The sequence below is a fragment of the Palaemon carinicauda genome, chromosome 18 (assembly GCF_036898095.1).
Source record: "Palaemon carinicauda isolate YSFRI2023 chromosome 18, ASM3689809v2, whole genome shotgun sequence".
Lineage (NCBI taxonomy): Eukaryota > Metazoa > Arthropoda > Malacostraca > Decapoda > Palaemonidae > Palaemon > Palaemon carinicauda.
In genome coordinates this window covers 29,963,172-29,977,920 of record NC_090742.1, presented here as the reverse complement: position 1 = coordinate 29,977,920, position 14,749 = coordinate 29,963,172, and the positions used below count along the sequence as shown (strand labels likewise).

Below are 14,749 nucleotides of genomic sequence, written 5' to 3'. Positions count from 1 at the left end.
TGAATGTCACTCAGTTCATCTCTTGGAGACCTGGGAACGGCCTTCGACATGACTGGTACTCGTGCAACAGATGTGGGATCGCCTTTGCGTCCCGAGGATCTTGATATATTGACGCTCGAGTCTATCATCAGTCCCCAGAGAAAAGGATCTTTTCAAATGGAAATGAGGTCCCAGTGCACTGGCGTTCATCTGAGCCTAATGGAGGAATTCTACGCACAGAATCGACCTCCTATCAAAAAAGGATCAGAAGGATAGATTAGCAGACAAGGCTTTCTTGGAATTGATTGATGAGATTTGATAGAGCATCATACAAGATGTGCTGCTCCATATTGAGAGTGCTCCTGCAATGGAGCTAAGATCACAGTGTTCTGGAATTCATCTGAGCCAGGTGCTTACACACGTGTCTAGTTTAACATTTAGGAGTACTCAATTATTTAAGAGTGACTTGATGCACTTGAGGTAGGTCGATCATTATTCTGTAACATAACGTATTCCACCCATCAAAATTGACTGCTAGATATTTAGATATGCACGTACATTAGCCCCACTCTTACCAGGGTATAACTACTCCCTCTCCCAACCCGCGGGACCAGGAGGTCTCAGCATATATATATATATATATATATATATATATATATATATATATATATATGTGTGTGTGTGTGTGTGTGTGTGTGTGTGTGTGTGTGTGTATGTATGAGGACAGAGGAGTATGTGGAAAGAATAGGCCAGACCATTCGGTGTATGTATAGGGAAAGGGAAAATGAGCCGTGACTAGAGAGGAGGAGCCAATGTAGTACTATCTGGCCAGTCAAAGGACCCAATAACTCTCGCGGTAGTATCTCAATGGGTGGCTGGTTCCTTGGCCAACATACTTCCTCTATAGGGAAAATAGGGTTTTGTGAAAGTAACGAAGTCAAATCAAGTGAATTGGACAAAATGTTTGAGTACGTCGATCCTTGGACATGATATTTCACAAAAGTTTTATTTCTTGGCTGCACCATAGGTTGTTCTTTAATTGATGTTTCAATAATTGCTTGCTCTAGTCTATATTTAGGCCATTGTGAATTTGGAGAATGAGCTCCTTCACAATTAAAGGAAAAAATATATGTTCTAAAGAATCAACAGAGAATTCGCAGAACCTGGAATACTAGAAACATCTTTGGCCATTAGTACATTTGATATCAATGTTCCCAAAATCGTAGCATTTATATTATGAGACAGGACAAGGATATAATTTTGTTTAGACAAACATTCAAGTGTTGAATCTTACATAGTCTGGCAGATCAGATGATGTAAAAACCAGAGGAAACAACATACGCCGACAAAGTAAAGGAAAAGAATCTACTGGTAATTAAAACAAACGTGACATCTTGAATTACTGACGGAAAAGATAAGGTCGAATGTGCACTTAAAGACATTTCAATACTTGATAGGAGGTCATCCTCAAATGAAAATGTTAACTTTGCAAATGAGAGGATCAGAGAGGAAGCAGCAAACAAAATTTAGACAATGGTTGTCGACACTGATACGAGGAAAATTGGAAAATTAAAACAAAAAATAATATGCAATGTTTATAATGATGATGAAGTAGTAGTAAATGCCTTGATTCAAAGGAATCATTACCTGGACCAAATCCAAAATATAGAAGAGAAGATAAGTGTAGTCCTGAAGAAAGATGTTTCAGGTGGGATCACCCATCGAGTGCTGAAATGTGATCCTGAAGTTCGGAGGGCTATTCATGATAATGGGGACAAAGTTATGTTACGATGGGGTACTTGCAATATACGTGATAGGTACCACGTGATCACCTTTCACTAATATCAGAGGTATGGAAATCTTGAAAAAGATTGTAAGTCTAAGAATGATGATAAAGTCTGCGGGAAATGTTCAGGAAAACATTCCACCAAGGGGTGTAATTCGAAAATTTCAGTGTATTTACTGCACAAAGTTAAACCAAATGACCACACAGTAAATTCAAGAGATTGCAAAGCTTATGACTTGGAATTGAAAAGGCTAGCAGAAAATACTGATCATGGATAATAAGGACGTTATAAACTGACTATGTAAAAATACAATCTGTGGGTAATAAAACAATTGAAATTCGAGAATGGAAAATATTTGGACATAATATCATTATCTGAAACACGGTTGAATAACTTTGACTAGGCTAAGATCACTGAGAGGGGATAGGTCTGATGGGGTTGTCGGGTTCTTCATTCATAAAAGTTACTCAAATCTCAAAATGTTAAAAAAAGCTAGTGTAACAAGCTTTGAATATACATAAATAAACTTTACACAGAAAAGCAGCAATTGAAAAATATCCCTTGCAACAGTAACTCGTTGAGATGATTGTCATGGAGAAAATGAATTGGTTATTTGTGAAGACAAAACAGAGCCTCTAGATTAATAAAAGGACTACACAGTAGGGATAGAATTACCCCTGCACTAATTAAATTACACTGGCTGCCGGTCAAGGCGAGAATTGAATAAAAGCTACTCTTACTAACGTTTAAGATACTGAACCAAAATATCTAAAAGAATGCCTGAACAAAATAGAACTAGAAACAAATGTTACCATAAGACACATGAGTGACAAACATATACTATCTGAACGAAGAACAAATAGTAAATTTGGTGAAGAGGGCTCTTAGCTACTGTGCGCCTAGAAACTGTCAACTGAAATGAAGGACCTAAAGGGAGCAATTGAATTTAAAAAGAAACTAAAGACATTAATTTTCACAAGATCATATGATTTGGAAGATGCTACAATCAAGGAATTGCATAAGTTATAATGAAAATGTTTCGTTAGATAATTGATATGGACCCGCCCGAGAAGTAGTTCACTCGACTTCAGTGGAGGGTTGGATTTAAACCCAAAACAAGTAAACTAAAGTGTTTGGATGGATGAAGCATCAAAGCCCGATGCTTTAGCATTTAGTGAGTTATTGGAATCATATCATATTTGGTGAATAACGTCGACTGTGGAACTACTATAGCAGAACGAACAAGATAAAATCACAGCGGAGGTCCTGTAGAGAGTAGGGTTCCCCTGCTGTATAGGACCGAAAAAAAGCCGTCAAAGTAAAGTACAAAAAACAGGGCGACTTTAGCTTATGAAGGGTTAGCAAAAGTAACATAGCTCTCAAAATTCTATGTCGTTTTCTATCTCTCTCCTAGTATCAAATTCTCCGAGACATTAAAAGACATGAGCTGAAGGAACGAAATATCTTGATTTTGGAAGGTTTTCCACTTGTTAATAAACTTTGTTTTAATTGACTTTGCAAACTGGGATACATCAAATCTAATTTACTCCCAATCCTCCTCCCCTTCAACTAATTTGACATTTTTACACCAATAGTGCTGTGTATATTTGTTCTATAGAACAATAGGAACTTTGATATATGAGACGATATATTACCCAAATTTGCTTGCCTGCACTTCATATTATGCTTAAAGGTTTGAAAAAAAAAAAATTCTGCGTCTCCACATGTAGGCCTAGGTAGAAGATACGTTGTAGAAAATATGTGCTGTATACCATTTACATCACAAATTACAAAACTCTGAACTCTTGGGAAGTGAACTGTGGACCATTATCTGTCACAGCCCTTTCTAGCCGACCATGTGTTGCAAATATTGGCATAAGTACCAGTTTTGTTACATTTGACGTTGTTGTCTGCATAACAACCCCTTTTGTCTATTTGTTTTATATAAACGTCCACTACTATCATGTACTAATGACCTAAATAAGGACCCTGTAAAATACGTGCAATAGTTGCATTGCATGCTGGGGGTAACTAACTACCATGGGTGTGTTCTTGTTGCTTTGGGGTCGTTCTTTTACACAACATAATTCATACAATTCTTTATAATCCTTCTCTGCACCTGGCCACTGTAAAAAATAGTGCTGATAATTGACTGACCTGCCTGTACCTCGGTGATCAGCATGTATTTCAGATAAAACGCTATTCTTAAATGAACTTTGGAATCTCTCATAATACAACTTTTAACCTCCATGAATTTCACGGAGTTGCAATTTGCTCGTGCTATGATACTCGGTAGTCGAGATCTTTATGTAGCTTACCTTCATATTCATTATTTTCCGTTGACTATAGGAAGATACAATAAAGTGTATAACGCTCGGAATCGCCTGTTTGATCAACACGTTGGCCTAGAATAATCCTAGACCACATGTACCTTAAAAATTGCAAACTAATAATCAATACAAATACACTCTAAAATAAATCAATCCCCTCTCGTCTGTATCATCATCGTTATGTAATAATTGTTTTAATTTACAAATTTATATGGCGGTGTTATATAGAAAAATGGGGAATCTCGGCCAACAAACTTTGTGTTCAGATTAAGAAAATATTCAATTTCATTCCATATTTTATGATTGAATTTTGATAATAGAGTAGCACCCCCTAATGTCAGTGAACAAATTCACGTGATGTGCGGGTTTGAGTAAATCCTTACTATTACTACTACTAAAGCGTTTGTTTACATTGAAAAGCGTGAGTTACCCGAACCTCTGTTAAAGTCAAAAAGACAAAATCAACATTTCAAGTAAAAGAAACTTAGGGAGACAGCCTTTCTCAATACAACAAAAGAGGTAATTATATGATACTTTAATTTCACATCAAATAGGAATTCGTTATAAGGAATGGGCGACTGTTAGACGTTTTGTTTGTAATCAAGGGTCATGGATGGTCGAACTAGTAGTATGCAGGTACTTACGACTGACGTGGTTTTGTAGCTTCCCTCTGCCTCATGCTGAATTCACTTAATATATATTAACTTGACATCCGTTCCGGGGTGTATGCCTTTGTATATCAGTGGCCAGTTCCTCAAATGTTGATTAGAAATGGGCATCAAGTAACCTAAACTTTCCCCCCTATCCTAACCTACAAGCCATGTCCTTACCTATGTACTTAAAGGGGGGGCTAATATCCCCCTGCAAACCCCCTTACACTGCCGTATTCTAATTTATACATCATAATACATACAGGTGGCCGCAATCATATATACACCCCAACACCTGTATGTATTATTATGTCTAACTTAGAATACGGCAGTGTAAGGGGGGTCGCAGGGCCGTTAAATAAGTAGGGAAGGACACGGCTTGTAGGTTAGGTTAGGGGGGAAAGTTTGTTAGTTGATGTCTATTTTTAAATAATGCGAGAGGAACTGGCCGCTGATATACATTGGCTCCGAAAATAATTTTGGCCTTATAGGAAAACGTCCGTTTTCTCCAAAAATTACATTTGTTGGGGTGTATGTATGATAGTGGCCACCTTCTTTTCAACTTTATCGGAAACTTATATAGAATTAAAACTGTTCAGATGCTCTAAATACCCTGGTTAAGTACTTAACAGATAGATATAATATTTTGAAAACCATTAAAGTTTTCGTTAAAATTATAAGGTGAATGAGTTCTCTTCTGTGACATGCAGTTTCTCGGTCCCATAGTTCCTAGAATTCTCGGTAGATGGGTTTTTTTGCTCGATTTAACGACGCTTTAGCAGTGGAATATCAAACGATTATGCCGGTCACGGCAATTTGAAAACACCCAACCGGACCCCACTTGATCTGGGAAATTGCTGGAGAGCTTTTTTTATCCAATCTGAATCCCATCTTTTGGAACATTCAAACAGTGTAATGGGAGCATCCATCAAGGGTCGGAGATTTTCAGTCTTTACCTACGCGGCGCGAAGATGGCAACTTAGGTTTTATTATAGTTACGGATGGAGAAAAGCTTTTCTATTAAAAAACAGGTGTTTCCTATAGAAAAATGTCTGTTTTCATTGAAGAATGTGCATATATTTGCTGCAAATAAAAATTTGATTAAGAAATAATAATCAATGGGGTTAGCGTGCGCAGCTCTTCATGTACCTTTTGCCAGTACATAGAAGCTTGATTGATGTTTTTCTTTTTCACAGAGTGAAGCGAGCGCACAGCGGAGCAAAAACCATTAGGTTTCTAAAAAATATCCCCGTTCTTAGATGGTCTAACGGATTTTCGGTTTATTTGCTGTTGAAATGAAGGTCAAATTCAGTGAAAGCATATTTACTACAGGAAAAACTATTTTTTGTTTAAAATGTTGTTCGTCTGTAACTATAATTTTACCGATACTTGTGAATCGTTTTTTAATTTGATCAATCCAAGTATTATAAGGATTGTGAACTTTACAAAGAGTGATGAATTTAGACCATATTTGTATAAAATAGGACTCTTAAAGGATTTTTTCGGTATTTGTTTAAATTGTCGTATTGGCGAAATACATTATAAATATGAAGGAAAATTATCAAGTAATGGCCAACCTAAGTTTTTTTTTGACAGTGTTCAAACAGTTATTTCCATTAGAATTTTACCCCTAATCATGGTAGCTTGTTTTCACGGTCAAAACTATTGTGCGAAGATGCGTTTTATAATTTTAGCAAGTTTGTATACGGTTTTCCTCAGAATCTGATTGGCCCCATGCACAAAAAGTTTGCATCTCATACCCTCACGGATTGGTATAACTTCTGCCGCGAAACTTTTGCTGCAACATGTGTGTAGACCTTTTAATGAGGGACAGCAAGAAGATTGATGGACCGGGACATATTGTCAAGATAGACGAAAGTAAGTTCGGAAAGAGGAAATATAATGTTGGCAACGAGGTTGATGGCAAATGGGTGCTCGACGGAATTGACCGGGAAACACGTGAGACTTGTTCAAGGTTGTAAAGGATTGTTTGGAAAAGACATTGATCCTGATATTATTAGAGTTCGTTCATCCCAAAACTACAATAATTTCGGACTGTTGGAAGGCCTACATTATTGTAATATCAAGGATAAATTTCTTTGATACCTCACTGTTAATCATAGCATTAATCTTGTGAGTCCAGATGATCCCATTATGCACACCAATACCATGGAATCCCAGTTGCGAGTACTTAAAAGATTGTTACTACTGAAATTAGGGACCCAGAAACATTTGTACTGTACTGTGTGTAAACTGATGGCATTTCTGAAATTAGTCATGTGTGTTTACCTGCTCAATACCTGTGATCCCGAGTGTACTGGACCGTCCCAGCACCCTACTCCTTCACTAATTGCTCAACCATCCAACCCTCCGCAAAAAAAGAAAGTTGTCGACGCTGGGCCAACTTCAGTGACTTCTAGTAATGGTGGTGCCATTTTAAAGGCTACGAATTATCTTGGAAGCTGAACCTGACCCTGAAGTTATGTAGGGACAGCTCTCCCTGTTTCTTGATGTATGTATTATCGTAGCCACCTGTATGTATAATGACGGGCAGTGTAAGGGGTTGCAAGGGGGGCATTAGCCCCCCATTAGGTAGGGACTAAGAACACTGGAATGTAAGGGGGGTTGCAGGAGGCGTTAGCCCCCCTGTTAGGTAGGGACACGGCTTGTAGGTTAGGTTAGGTGAGGCTGTTTACGTTGGGTAGTGTTCTTTTGTAGAGGTTTTTCAGAACAACAGACAGTTTTTGTAGTATACAACGGCCTCGTCCTACGAATGGCTAGAAAACGAGAAGAAATTCCCGTTTATTATGCACGTCGAAGGACTTGGCTGCTGATCTACTAAGGCTCCCATTTATTTTTGGGACTAATAAATAATTAGCGAGATATACCGTAATATATCTGCCGATAGTGGGGCTGCCTAGTTGGAAACCGGGGTATAGGGTGGGAAATATATACTGGTGAATTCATCAATACAGTAATGGTAAAACAAACCTTTCCTTTTATATACTGTACTGTACATTATTTTCTGGGACACATAATAAATGCATGGAAAATCACCAAAATCATCTGCATCCTATAATACGGTGATATTTTGCATTTGTTTTTTGGACATTCTGCTAAGCAGTCATATTCACTCCTGTTCGTTCGTGCGTACGTGCTTATGTGCGTTGGTGTGCACTTTCGGGTTCTAGTGACCACAGTTATTACATATATGACAGAAAGTTTGCGGACTCTCGTTGTGTTGGTCGTTCGCACTCACATAATACTACAGGCTATCGTGAACCTTCGGGTGAGCATAGCAGTGAGTACTCTCGCTATACTGAGCTCTTGCGCGCACGACCAAGTTGGTGCGCACGACCAAATTAGCACGCATGACCGGACTGGCGTGCACGGCCGACTGGCGCGCACGGCCGACTGGCGCGCACGGCCGACTGGCGCGCACGGCCGACTGGCGCGCACGGCCGACTGGCGCGCACGGCCAATTAACGCGCATGGCCGATTGGTGCGCGCAATGAGCGCCATGTTGAGGGGCGCACACGCGAACACCCCTTCGCCCGCCAACAGCTTGGCGTGCAGGTGCACGACCATCTTAGTGCGTGCGGACAGTCTAGCGCGCGGGCGCGCGACCATCTTAGCACGCACAATTGTGTGGAATCCTCAGGCAGTCAGGGGATTCCTAACCGCGCGAACTATGACAGGCCTCTGTTGCTCCCTTCCCGGGAGCATCCCAACCAGGAGTAGGTTCTCGCGAATTAACAACCTAGCAGAACCAAACCCTCCTCGATTCGGCATCCCCGAAAGAGATACCGTCTCCCTTTTTGGCGGCAGGAGTTAACCTTCCTGCAAAGAGACACCCATCAGTCTCTCAAGTCTCATAGGCTTCAACAGAGACAGCAGTCGCCCACGAGACTACGCCCAGATCCTATCCCTACTGGTAGGCCTGTACCAATCTTGCCTGCTGGGAAACCTCCCTGAGGCAAGAGGGTTGAGAAACCAGCCCTGGTTCCTAAACCCAGGGATCCGTGTCTTCTAAAGGACCTCCCCCTTAGTTCCTCGGGAGCCCGTGACCCCCATGGCTTCGCACCTTATTCGATGTAATATGCCAAGCCATGACAGGAGTCATTCTGCTCCCAGGCCTTAGGGGACATGCCTAGGATCCCTTTGTCGCCTCCTCTCGTCTCAGGGGTTTCTCCTCCCTCTGATCCTAGGAGGAGTTCAGAGGATTCCGCGCATGCGGGCCCATCTGGCAAGGGAAACGGTCATCCCTTTGCAAAAGACCACGGGAAGAGAATAGGCAAGAACCTCAAGGTAGCCCCCTGTAGTTCAAGATGCCACAGGCCAGACCCAAGAGGAAAAGGAAAAGGATTCGTCCTTCGCCCCCTAAGGAGGATAGGGTGACTTGCTACAGAGACTTCTTCCGTCCTTCGCCAGTCGAGATAGTGTCTAAGGAGGCACGACCTGCGACTGGGCGGGATGCACTCCCTATGGCAGCGGACTTACATTCCACCCGTAAGCCGACGGAGCCCTCTAGTTCCTCATAGACAGAAGACTACCTGCCTCGTAACAGGGAGCAGGAGGATTTATTCACCATCCCTAAATCCTCGGCCAGGCTTCCTTCTGCACTGCCTCCTAGGCAACCGGAAACGAGCACCTCCTCGGCAGTCTCCCTATCCCCGGTCTAAACCGTTGATGACCACGACCCACTCCAGGCTCCTGTGGATAAGAATTCGGGTGTGGAAGGGCAGAGCGATCTCGAGGACGTCATTCTGCCAGCAGCCGCTAACCCTAAGCTCACGGAGGATGAGAGGGAGGAGTCGGAACATGCCTTGTGGCAGGTCCTAGCCTGCATCCGTTCCATCAATGGACTGCCAGATCCATCGGCAGCCCCTCTAGATGGAAAGGAAACGGTCCTTGACCCGTTCTACGGCACTCGGAAACCTCATAGGACCAGTGCAGCTTTGCCCTGGTCAAAGGGGTTGAAGAGTGCCAAACAGAAGGCAGTGTTCCAGGCAACTGGGTACACCTTCTCTCTCTGCTCCAACTCATCCTCTAAGCTCCTACTTCCTCCGTATTTGTTTGAGAGGAGGTACTATGAGATCCTTGGGGAATCTCTTCCAACGCTGCCTCTCGATCACTCCATAGAGGCACTCTCGAAGGCCACACTCTTTGAGAAACTCACGGGACTTCCAGTCTCCTTTTCGGCCTCTGAGATCCTTAACCAGGAGAAGGTGGCGAAGTATGCCATGCAGGCTACTTTGTGGCTGGACTTCTGGTTGGGATCCTTAGGATAACTGATTCGGTCTAAGGACCTACTGTATCTCGGGAGTCCTCCAGGAAATCTTGGGAGACCTTCCTATTGTCTGGCACTCGGGCCATCGAGTTTCTCTCCCACCAGGTAGTGAACCTTTGGGCCATCACTATCCTGATAAGGAGGTACGCCGTCATAGGCAAGTTCCATAGACATCTCCCTCAGGCCGAATTAGTGAGACTGTGAAATGCACCTTTCGAGGGCAATTCCTTGTTCCACCCCGAGGATGTTGAACGGGTGGCCAAGAGGTGGAGGAAGTCCAGCCAGGACTCCCTCATCTAAAGAGCCTTAACAGCCAGGCCTTATCCCTCTCAGCCATAGCGGAAATCACGGCAAAAATTGCAACCGAAAAGGGCTAGAGACCCAAAACAGCAGGGTCAAAAGGGTGCGAAGCAGGCCTTTCGCAACAAGAAGTCCTTTCGTGGAGGAAAGGGAAAGAGGGGATACGGCCGAGGCCGGTCCCAATAGGGCAGGCAATCCTCCCATTTGGCCACCTGTGGGGGGATGCCTGCAAAGCCGCTGGCAGAGGTGGGTTCACCATGGGGCCGAACCCTGAACGGTCGAGGTGATTCATTTAGGGTATCGCATCCCGTCACGCTCTCTCTCCCTCCACTGACTCGAGTGCCGATTCTAATCGAACTCCTGTGCGAAGGGATGCGCGCGGGAGTTTGCCCTTAGGTCAGAAGTCCAGACCATGTTGGAGAAGGACGCTCTCCAGGAGGTCCTCGGCAGGTTCCCAGGCTTTTACAGTAGACTCTTTCTTGTGAAAAAGGCATCTGGAGACTTAAGACCAGTCATTGACCTCTCAGCCCTGAACAGGTTTGTTGAAGAGACACCGTTCAGGATGGAGACGGCTGACACTGTCAGACAACCGATAAGACCTCAAGACTTCATGTGCACTCTAGATCTAAAGGATGTATATTTCAAAATCCCAATTCATCCGTCTTCCAGGAAGTATCTAAGATTCATGTTCAATCAGAAGCATTACCAGTTCAGGGTACTGTGTTAAGGTATTTCCACAGCACCCCAGGTCTTCACGAGAGTATTCGCCCTAGTATCATCTTGGGCCTACCGAGTCGGCATCCATCTCCTAAGATACTTGGACGACTGGCTAATTCTAGCAGACTCGGAAGCGGCCCTTCTCCGCCACCGAGATGAGCTCCTAAGGTTTTGCCTGGATCTGGGGATCGTGGTAAACCTCGAAGCCTCATCTGCTTCCCTCTCAAGAACTGGTATACCTAGGCATGCGACTAGACACCCTAAGGTACAAAGCGTTCCCATCAGACGGAAGAATTCAGAGACTGAGGGAGATGGCACAGGTCTTCCTCAGTTGGGAAGAGCTCCCGGTGCAGTATTGGCTTCGCCATCTCGGCCACCTCTCTTCCCTGACCCGACTGGTCCCCAACAGTCGCCTCAGGATGAGATCCCTCCAGTGGCGACTGAAATCCCAGTGGAACCAGCACACCGATTCCCGGGATCACCTAGTCCGCATAGGGCTAGAGGAAGAGTCGGACCTCAGGTGGTGGCTGGCGGAGCCGAACCTCTGCAAAGGGGTCGATCTTCTCGTCTCTCCCCCGGAATTGATGCTTTTTTTGGATGGATCAAAAGAAGGGGGGGGGGGGGGGGGGCCCTCACGTGCTGCACCCTTACATCTCCGGCCAATGGTTCAAATCAGAAAGGTACCAGTACATAAATCTCTCTGAGATGAGGGCAGCCTTTCTGGCCCTCAAAGAGTTCCACCAGGTCCTGGCAGGGCACTCCATGGTGTTGATGAGCGACAACACCACGGTAGTAGTTTATCTGAGCAAACAGGGCGGTGTAGTGGTTTGCGGACTGTGGCCAGAGGTAGTACCCTAACTGCCTAATGTCCGAATGCCGACCCCAACCCAACGTTCACTACACAAAATATATACAACAGTGGAATACCCCAAAATCTAGGTAACAGTTCAAGAGAACGGAGCACTGGGCACCACCCGTTGTTTTATACTGGGCAAGGGGACCCAGCTAGAACCTTAGTTTCTCATTTTATTTGAGCTTGCTGATTAAACAGGTAGCATGACCGTTGATTCATTTCTGGGAAATTAGTAGAATTTATATAGCTCTATATTCTTTAGGTAAGATGGTTTCAAGCTCAAGAAAAAATTTTAGAACATTAGGTGAAAAGAACCAATTGTTTGTACTGATAACAGGACACAGTGTGGGAGAATAAATTATAAATAACTTAGAAAAGATTAAAAGAAAAAAACAGTGGCTGAGAAGCAGACATCATGGTGAAAGGTTCTGAAATGAAATGCTGTATTCATAAAAACAAGCAAAAAAATATTTATTTGTAAAGGAAAAAACAAAGTTAGGATTACATTAACATTGTTTTGTCAAATTCTAGTAAGAATTTAATGGAAACATTAGCATCCCTTTACACTCCAGCCTCCAAATAACCAGATAAAAGACAAAAAGATTTGAATAAAAAAAAGAAAAATAAGAACTATTCACTAGTGGGACACTCATAAGTGTTCCAATACAGTACAAGTATAAACAAAGGCACACCTAACTGTGTGTCTATTTGGGCAAATACCTGTAGCTTGCCTCACAATCAAAGGGTTCGTAAAACAAGGATTGCAATTCATGCGGCAAAACTAGAAGATCCCGGCAAACCTGCTTATAACTGTCTTCCCCCAGGCTGACTAGTAACATACTCAGGTGGATCATGCAGATTTATTCCTGACTATGACAGGAACAAACTTCAAGCTTAAAGAAGAACCCCGCAACACTGTGGTTCATAATCTGCATGAACAATCCACTGGGTTTAGGAGTTGACAACACTTTAAAGTTTGGCTATCACTGCAAAAAACTGTTCTATGTCACTTTATGTTTGCTTGGTTCTGGGGCAAATATTTAAAAAAACTGTCCATCACTAAGCTGCAAAATCACTTAAAAGTATTAAATTCTGAACAGTATGGCCGCATACGATGCCGTGCAGGCCTCTGCGGGCCCACAATAACAATGTCTAGACACTCTCCAATTGTAAACTTGCTCTGTGATAAGGTTCTGTGTCATCAAAAATTTTCGGTCCAACCACAGTAGTGCCTAAATCTCTCATTCTTGGAAGGGGTTTTGATAATTCTGGAACAATTTAGACTAAACTCGAACACGGTCCCATTCCATTTCAATCGCTACTGTGAACTATTAATGTCTATGACACACACTCATATAACAACACGTAGCATACTTCTAGTTAAAAGGTAAGATGATATGAATACAGAGCAGCATCACAGACCACTACACACTAGTAACAGGCAATAATCAACCTTCAATGTTCTACTGTATGTACAATGGTCTCAGCTTCTTTCCTATATACATAACAGTACTCTGAAGTCTACCTTTCCCTCCCTACTGAGTGTAGGGGGCTGCTGTCAACACCTGAAGAAAACAACAATAACGGATAAAGGCATTTTTGGGAGGGCACAGATGGGTTTTTTTCAAAATAAAATACAATAGTGTGTTTCATAACACCACCAACAAAGCTTTCTTAGACACAAACTACTTTATTCCACCGGTATCTTTTTGCAGCAGCTGTGCCATCTGGTAGTAGAGATACTCAGATGGGCAGAAGACAACTCTGTGACTATCAGCTCGCTTCACTCCAGGCAAGCGGAATGTGCTAGCGGACAAGCTGAGCAGAGCGACTCAGATAGTTGGCACCGAGTGGTCTTTGAATCCCCTGATAGCCAACAAAGTCCTGACTTTGTGGGGTCTGTGGATCTGTTCGCAGTGCCCCTGAATTTCAAGCTCCCGTCGTACTGCTCCCCAGTCCCAGATCCCCAAGATCTTTTCCAACAACGGTGGATAAACGTGGATGCTTACGCGTTTCCCCCGTTCTGTCTAATGAGAAAAGTCCTCAACCAGGTACGAGCAAGCAACAACTTACAAATAACCCTCATAGCTCCGCTATGGCATCACGCAGAATGGTTCCCAGACCTAATGCTTCTCCTCACGTAGATCTCGAGGGAGCTCCCCCCACAACACGACCTCCTCAAACAACCACATGCCAACATCTTCCACAAAGTCGTAGTTTCGCTTCGGCTTCACGCCTGGAGACTACCCAGCACCTCCTCACACAGAGAGGCTTTTCGCAACCGGTTGGGAAAAGAATGGCTGGACACCTCAGGAGATCTACAGAGGCAGTCTACCAGGCGAAGTGGTCAGTTTTCTGTGGTTCGTGTCGTGGAAGGGGTATGTCTCCCCTCGATGCCTCTGTTCCTACCATAGAGGAGTTTCTTGTATACCTTTGGGAAGAAATACTTCTCTTGGTCTCGGCAGTCAAAGGCTACCGCTCAGCCTTGAGTCTCGCCTTTAGATTGAAGGGAGTCGACATTTTCTCCTCGTTGGAACTTTCTTTGCTCATATGTAGTTACGAGCTTACTTGTCCCCAGGCAGAGCTAAGACCTCCCCCTTGGAATGTGGTTCAGGTCCTCAAGTCTCTGAAGGGCTTCCCCTATGAACCATTACGCCAGGCCTCTGATCGCCACCTCACGTGTAACACGGTGTTCCTGCTTGCTCTGTCTTCAGCCAAGAGAGTCGGCGAACTTCATGGTCTATCTGCTGATAGAGGGAAGTAATCCTCAACTACGTCCCTGAGTTTGTCGCTAAGACTCTATGTGTGTGCCGTACTCCAGGTTCGGCCCATTTCGGATAGAG

The 14,749-nt window shown here is 43.5% G+C and overlaps 1 protein-coding gene across 4 annotated transcripts in view; it reads left to right on the top strand.

The window, feature by feature from the left end:
• The window catches only part of LOC137657745 (protein-lysine N-methyltransferase EEF2KMT-like), a 320,088-nt gene that overhangs the window by 9,285 nt on the left and 296,054 nt on the right, over window positions 1–14,749 (top strand). For 2 of the 4 annotated variants that reach the window (XR_011047197.1, XM_068392216.1), the window contains exon 1: window positions 4,489–4,615. The exons of the other annotated variants lie outside the window; for them this stretch is intronic. The gene's annotated coding sequence lies outside the window, so the exon portion shown is untranslated. Of the gene's footprint in view, window positions 1–4,488; window positions 4,616–14,749 lie in introns of those variants that run through there. 4 annotated transcript variants of the gene reach the window in all.